An 8,394-nucleotide genomic window follows, 5' to 3' on the forward strand; every position below is an offset into this window, starting at 1 on the left:
CCGAGTCTCTGCACGCTACCAAGTGAAGGCCGGGTCGACGTAGCCCCAGCGTCACAACAACTGGTGATCAGCGGTGGGATCTGAATCTACAAGCACAACGACTGGTGACCAGCGTTGGGATCTGAATCTACAAGCCACGACAACTGGTGGCAGCGGTGGGATCTGAATCTACAAGCCACAACATCTGATGACTGGAGATGGGATCTGGATCTACAAGCTACAACATCTGGTGATTCGAGGTGGATCAGAATCTGCAAGCCACAACATCTGGTGATCGGAGGTGGCATCTCAAGCAACAAGCAGGCGCAACAATCGGCCAACAAGAGAGCAGCTCGGAACATCGATCGCATGTGTGGGTGAGTGCTTGGCTTTTCTTCTGATGTGGACCAGGTTCTAGAACAGGGTTAGATTTTAGAACTGGTAAAAAGAGTGTGGAAACGCCTTTAGGTTGGTAGTTTGCACAGTTGTTTTGGAAGTAGCCGACACTCGGAGCGATCATGGACCTACAAAAGCTGCAGAAACCGGACCTGTTGCTATTGTGTGAGGAATTGGGAATTGATACAAGTGGTTTGGCACGAAAACCCTTGATTATAAAGGCAATCACTGATCTAGGAACCGATGATGAGGAGCTCAGTGAAGCATGGAACCTCATCGGTCAAAAAAAGGAACAGCTCAGACAGCAGAAAGAGCGTGAAATTGAAAAAGAAGCAAAAAGGCTGGAGCTAGAAATTGAGCTCCGGAAATTAGAACTAGAGTTGAGCAAGAGGTCGGGCAATTGTCCCCAGCTAGCGGTACCTCTTCTCAACAAGGAGGCAGATTTCAAGATGTCAAAGTACATGCAGCCATATGTGATATCAGGGGATATCGGTCTGTATCTGGCAAACTTTGAGCGAACTTGCGAAAAACTGTCCTTCCAGCGAGACACGTGGTCTCAGAGATTATTGACGGTTCTGCCCTGCGAGGCAGCGGAGGTTGTCGCGCGGCTAAGCAAGGAGGACGCGGACAACTACGAGAAGGTCAAAGCTTGCCTTCTGAGAAAGTATAGGCTTAGCGCCGAGGCGTTCAGACAACGTTTTCGGAACGCTACTAAGTCCAGGGACGAGAGTTACCCTGAATTCCTGTACAATTTAAGAGTCAATTTGGGCGAGTGGCTAAAGAGCACAGATTCCTACAGTGATAGGGACGCTGTAGTCGAGCGAATTCTTTTGGAACAGTTTTATAACTGCCTCCCAGAAAAAGAAAGAAATTGGTTACAGGACCGAGGCGAAATTAAGTCGGCAACTGAAGCTGCCGAACTTATTGAGGAGTATGCTTCGCGCCGACAATTCAGCAACCCAGCAGTGGATAGGCCCCGCAATCCCAAGTTCAGTGTGAAAAACCGTCAGGAAAGGCACTTTGCTAGAGTTGGAAACGAAGAAATGAAGGTTTCTTCAGGCAAATTCCCTAGAAAGGACGGCAGTGAGAAAAGTGGGGAAGTGACCAACGTGCAGAACACAAAGAAAAAGCTTGAGGCTAGGAAGCCGCTCACATGCTTTAGGTGTAATGAGCAGGGTCACATTGCCGTCAACTGCCGGAAAGAAAAGATTGCTTTCTCGTATGTCAGGGACTGCGATGAAAATATGCAGCTTTTAGAACCCTACCTGCATGACCTAGTAGTCAACGGGAAGCCTTGCAAGGTACTGCGCGATTCGGCCGCAACGATGGATGTTGTCCATCCGGCGTATGTATCGCCTTCCGACTATACAGGACAGTGTGCATGGATCCGACAGGTAGTTGAGGAACAGAGTGTGTGCTTGCCGATCGCGAACGTGGTCATCGAGGGCCCTTTCGGCGAATTAACAACCGAGGCTGCCGTTTCAGGAAAGCTTCCTAAGTGCTATCCGTATTTGTTCTCCAACAAATCGGACATGCTGCTGCGAAAGAGGGGCATCCTTTTCGGAGACAGAGTTGTGCAAGCCTTAACACGTTCAAAGGCGCGAGAACTAGCTACACTGCTCATTCCAGAAAAATCCACAGCGGAGGAAACGGCAGTTAAAACAGTGGTAAATGCGGAAGATAGCAGGTCAGAAAACTTTGAGAGCGAGGCATCTCAGATATGTCATCTTGAAAGGGAGCTTGATGAGACGCGGAATGAGGACGCTCTTGAGAGTAACCTCTTGCCGCCAGTGTCTAGTAATCTCACGAGACTTTTAAGTGGAACTCGAGAGGACTTAGCTATGGAGCAAGCCAATGATCCCAAGATACAGGAGATAAGAGAGCGCCACCGCGCCACTAAGACAGCAAAGAACATTTCTTTTGAGATGAGAAAGGGAGTGCTGTATCGCTTATTCAAGGATAAGCGCGGAGTAGAGCGGGACCAATTAGTCGTTCCCCAAAAGTATCGCGGAGACTTACTGCGACTTTCCCATGGCAGCTCGTGGTCATGTCACCTTGGAATAAAGAAAACAAAGCAGAGGCTGTTGCAAGAATACTATTGGCCTGGATGTTTTAAGGACACGGAAAATTTTGTACGGTCATGCGACACGTGCCAGCGGGTTGGAAAGGCGCAAGATAAGTGGAAAGCTCCGATGGTGTTAGTACCAATCATTACCGAGCCGTTTCACCGGTTAGTAATAGATGTAGTTGGGCCACTTCCTGTGACAGAGTCAGGGTACCGTTATATCCTCACTATGTTATGCCCAGCCACGAAATTTCCAGAGGCTGTACCGCTGCGCGAGGTGACGTCCGAGAGTGTAGTGGATTCGCTGCTGTCAGTGTTTGCACGAGTTGGATTCCCTTCCGAGGTCCAAAGTGATCAGGGTAGCGTTTTCACGAGTGTCCTCACCACCTCATTTCTCGAGCGATGCGGCATTAAGGTAGTGCATAGCTCGATCCATCATCCACAGAGCAACAGCGTAGAAAGATGGCACTCTGTTCTCAAACGAGTCCTGAGGGGACTGTGCTATGAAAACAAGCGCGAATGGGATACCTGCCTGCCTGCAGCGCTTTTCGCTTTGCGGTCAGTGCCGCACGAATCCACTGGATTTAGCCCAGCCGAGTTGGTGTACGGAAGGTCACTGCGCTCACCTTTGCGAATGGTGCGCGAAGCCTGGGAGGGGCGCGGAGAAGACCCAACAGTAGTAGAATTCATTCTGAACCTCTTGAATCGCTTACATAACACTAAGGAACTCGTTGAGGCCAGCATGAAGTCAGCCCAGGCTCGTTCCAAGGTGTACTATGATAAGTCAGCCCGTCAAAGGACGTTTTGTATCGGGGACCAGGTGATGTTGCTGAGAAGTTCAAGGCAGAATAAGCTCGAAGTACAGTGGGAAGGACCGGCTGAAGTCGTTGCAAAGCTTTCTAACACTAACTACGCAGTGAAAATTCCCGGTAGGCGTAAAGAAGTGCGCATTTATCATTGCAATCTTATGAAGCCTTATGTGCAGAGGGAAGCCGTGGTAAATCTAACGTTAAACCTTCCCGAGGAGATGGGGGACAACTTGATTTGCCTCAGCGGAAAAGGAAGCAACGCTCAGGAGCTTCTCAAAAAGACGGAGCAGAGAGGAGAACTAAAGAAATCCCAGCTGTCCGATCTGGGCGAGATAATAACAGAGTTTGAGGCCTGCTTCGTGGACAGGCCAGGCAGAACTGATTTGACTGAGCACGATATTGAGATGACTTCAGACGTGCCAGTGCGATCAAGGTGCTACCGATTTTCTCCAAGGCAAAGAGAAATTCTGGATAGGGAAGTAACTCGCATGCTGGAATTGGGAGTAATAAAACCCTCGGAAAGCGATTATGTTTCGCCTATGATCTTAGTAGAAGCTCCAGGTAAAGACCCTAGGCCTGTGGTAGACTACCGAAAGCTAAATTCTCTCACCAGGGATCAAGTGTATCCTATTCCGAATATTGAGGAGAGAGTAGAACAGGTCAGTAGAGCGGCATATGTGACTACGCTGGACCTTACTCGAGGTTACTGGCAAGTACCGCTCACTGAACGCGCCAGCAGATACGCGGCTTTCGTCACTCCGACGGGCAGCTACCAGCCAACAATGATGAGTTTCGGGCTCAAAAATGCTCCATTTTGTTTTTCCCGACTCATGGATAGGGTTTTAAAGGGGTGTGAAACATTCGCGGTGCCTTATTTAGACGACATTGCGGTTTTTTCCGACTCATGGGCGGACCATATGGTACATCTAAGAGCTGTACTGAGCCTTTTGCGTCAAGCTGGACTAACCGTAAAGGCCGAGAAATGTTGCCTGGCAAGGGCGACCGTGGACTACTTGGGTCACAATGTAGGTCAAGGTTTCAGGAAACCCAGCGAGATTAAGATTTCTGCGGTAGCAGACTATCCGCGGCCGAGCACGAAGACGGAAATTCGAGCATTCCTGGGTCTGACTGGGTACTACAATCACTACATCCCTAACTATTCAGCTTTGGCTAGCCCTCTGACCGACGCTCTCCGCAGGACAGAACCGACAAATGTAGTCTGGGACGAACAAAAGGAAGCCTCCTTCGTAAACCTGAAGGCTGTGCTGATTAGCCGTCCGGTATTGCGGGCTCCAGACTATGACCGAGAATTCACGGTCCAGTGTGATGCCAGTGATCGAGGGCTAGGTGCTGTTCTCTGCCAGAGAGATGACGACGGTAATGAGCACCCTGTGCTCTACCTGAGCAGAAAACTGAGTTCTAGAGAGAGGGCTTATTGCGCGTCAGAGAAAGAGTGCGCTTGCATTGTATGGGCCATTCAAAAATTGCAGTGCTATCTTGGAGGGGCCAAATTCACCGTAGAGACGGACCATTGTCCCCTGGCTTGGCTGCAAACTGCGACATCGAAGAACAGTCGCCTTCTTAGCTGGAGCTTGATTTTACAGCAGTACAATTTTGAAATAAGATACAAAAAGGGGAAGTTAAATGGGAATGCGGACGCGCTTAGCCGCTGTTTCTAAGCAGTCCGAGGTGTTCCTCACCATGTATCCAAATTGATAATCAGGTTTTTATTTTTTTTTTCTCGTGCGCTTGTATATGTGTGGCTATGTAAAGCAGCACGTTTGGTTTGCTAGGAATACGTGGGTCCTGAACGTCTTGAGAGTGGGCTTTTCTCGAACAACAATGGCAGTTTTCTTTTAACCTGGTCTCTTCAGACGGGAGCCGAGTGCTTGCTTCGACATGTGGTTGAGTTTCAGACAGCTCGAGCAATTTGGCCTACAACAATCAAGACAACGCGACAAGCAACAGCGAGCTTCAAGCGTTCACGTGCAGGCCATTAAGTCGTCTCTTCATGCAGCAGCTGGGACTGCTGCCCTCCGAGACTCTTCTGGCGGGGGAGGAGGCTGTTACGACCAAGCATCCGCAATTGCGCGCTCTATTGTTCGCCTGTGGGCATGGATAAGTTTTGTGAATATGTGGTGATGGTCCAATGGCTCTAAGTGAGCCTGTTTCCAGGAATCCTGTTTTGTAAGCATGTTTTGCTTTGTGGACAACCTGCAAATGCCAAATTGACCCTGTCAAGAGAACGTCTGGAAAAACACAAAGAAACGTCCCCCTGCGGGAAATAGCAGGAAGTGCTTTCTTTCTTTTGTTCACCCTTCCAGTAGAGAAGTGCTATCCTCCAGTGATGAATGCCTCCTATCCAAAGGAGACGACGGAGTGACATGTCCGCTGACGTGCAGGACAAGAAAGGAGCATGACTCATACGGCCATTAAGTGATTTCCCGGGAATGCAGGAAAGATTTGCAATTGTCGAAAAGGGACAATGTTGGGAGCCCTATGCGGCGCCACGTGCACTCGGGTTTCTGAGAAGTAAAACCCCTTGTCAGAACCAGCCTGTGGTTTCTTTGCTGAAGAATAGAAATGTACCTCCTCTCCTCACCGTTCCCAAGCTTTTCCCGCCAACAAGTGATCACGCCCAACGAATGAATGCCGGACCAGTCAGTGCTTCAGACCATCAGTGCAGTGATGTGTTCGATTGGATGCCGATACCTGAGGGGCGTGCCCTGGATTTGGTTGGTCAGCATCTTCAGAGAGGGGCTGGACATAGGGGGTTTTAAGGACGCTGCAGAGCACGAAATGTCGCTCTGGGCCCTGGGTAAACGGCTCATCCAGTCGCTTCTCGCTATGAACTCTTAACGCTTGCCATTTTGCTGATGTACCCTTCTTTTTCGTGTAAATAATCTTGTAAATAAGTTTCTCAAAGTGCCATTAAACCTGCTTGTACATATTTCACCAACTTCGAAGATTCAATCCTACTTCAACCCCGAGTCTCTGCACGCTACCAAGTGAAGGCCGGGTCGACGTAGCCCCAGCGTCACAACAACTGGTGATCAGCGGTGGGATCTGAATCTACAAGCACAACGACTGGTGACCAGCGTTGGGATCTGAATCTACAAGCCACGACAACTGGTGGCAGCGGTGGGATCTGAATCTACAAGCCACAACATCTGATGACTGGAGATGGGATCTGGATCTACAAGCTACAACATCTGGTGATTCGAGGTGGATCAGAATCTGCAAGCCACAACATCTGGTGATCGGAGGTGGCATCTCAAGCAACAAGCAGGCGCAACAATCGGCCAACAAGAGAGCAGCTCGGAACATCGATCGCATGTGTGGGTGAGTGCTTGGCTTTTCTTCTGATGTGGACCAGGTTCTAGAACAGGGTTAGATTTTAGAACTGGTAAAAAGAGTGTGGAAACGCCTTTAGGTTGGTAGTTTGCACAGTTGTTTTGGAAGTAGCCGACACTCGGAGCGATCATGGACCTACAAAAGCTGCAGAAACCGGACCTGTTGCTATTGTGTGAGGAATTGGGAATTGATACAAGTGGTTTGGCACGAAAACCCTTGATTATAAAGGCAATCACTGATCTAGGAACCGATGATGAGGAGCTCAGTGAAGCATGGAACCTCATCGGTCAAAAAAAGGAACAGCTCAGACAGCAGAAAGAGCGTGAAATTGAAAAAGAAGCAAAAAGGCTGGAGCTAGAAATTGAGCTCCGGAAATTAGAACTAGAGTTGAGCAAGAGGTCGGGCAATTGTCCCCAGCTAGCGGTACCTCTTCTCAACAAGGAGGCAGATTTCAAGATGTCAAAGTACATGCAGCCATATGTGATATCAGGGGATATCGGTCTGTATCTGGCAAACTTTGAGCGAACTTGCGAAAAACTGTCCTTCCAGCGAGACACGTGGTCTCAGAGATTATTGACGGTTCTGCCCTGCGAGGCAGCGGAGGTTGTCGCGCGGCTAAGCAAGGAGGACGCGGACAACTACGAGAAAGTCAACGCTTGCCTTCTGAGAAAGTATAGGCTTAGCGCCGAGGCGTTCAGACAACGTTTTCGGAACGCTACTAAGTCCAGGGACGAGAGTTACCCTGAATTCCTGTACAATTTAAGAGTCAATTTGGGCGAGTGGCTAAAGAGCACAGATTCCTACAGTGATAGGGACGCTGTAGTCGAGCGAATTCTTTTGGAACAGTTTTATAACTGCCTCCCAGAAAAAGAAAGAAATTGGTTACAGGACCGAGGCGAAATTAAGTCGGCAACTGAAGCTGCCGAACTTATTGAGGAGTATGCTTCGCGCCGACAATTCAGCAACCCAGCAGTGGATAGGCCCCGCAATCCCAAGTTCAGTGTGAAAAACCGTCAGGAAAGGCACTTTGCTAGAGTTGGAAACGAAGAAATGAAGGTTTCTTCAGGCAAATTCCCTAGAAAGGACGGCAGTGAGAAAAGTGGGGAAGTGACCAACGTGCAGAACACAAAGAAAAAGCTTGAGGCTAGGAAGCCGCTCACATGCTTTAGGTGTAATGAGCAGGGTCACATTGCCGTCAACTGCCGGAAAGAAAAGATTGCTTTCTCGTATGTCAGGGACTGCGATGAAAATATGCAGCTTTTAGAACCCTACCTGCATGACCTAGTAGTCAACGGGAAGCCTTGCAAGGTACTGCGCGATTCGGCCGCAACGATGGATGCTGTCCATCCGGCGTATGTATCGCCTTCCGACTATACAGGACAGTGTGCATGGATCCGACAGGTAGTTGAGGAACAGAGTGTGTGCTTGCCGATCGCGAACGTGGTCATCGAGGGCCCTTTCGGCGAATTAACAACCGAGGCTGCCGTTTCAGGAAAGCTTCCTAAGTGCTATCCGTATTTGTTCTCCAACAAATCGGACATGCTGCTGCGAAAGAGGGGCATCCTTTTCGGAGACAGAGTTGTGCAAGCCTTAACACGTTCAAAGGCGCGAGAACTAGCTACACTGCTCATTCCAGAAAAATCCACAGCGGAGGAAACGGCAGTTAAAACAGTGGTAAATGCGGAAGATAGCAGGTCAGAAAACTTTGAGAGCGAGGCATCTCAGATATGTCAACTTGAAAGGGAGCTTGATGAGACGCGGAATGAGGACGCTCTTGAGAGTAACCTCTTG

The sequence above is a fragment of the Amblyomma maculatum genome, chromosome 6, assembly GCF_055883805.1.
Source record: "Amblyomma maculatum isolate TAMU_Amacu chromosome 6, ASM5588380v1, whole genome shotgun sequence".
Taxonomy (NCBI): Eukaryota; Metazoa; Arthropoda; class Arachnida; order Ixodida; family Ixodidae; genus Amblyomma; species Amblyomma maculatum.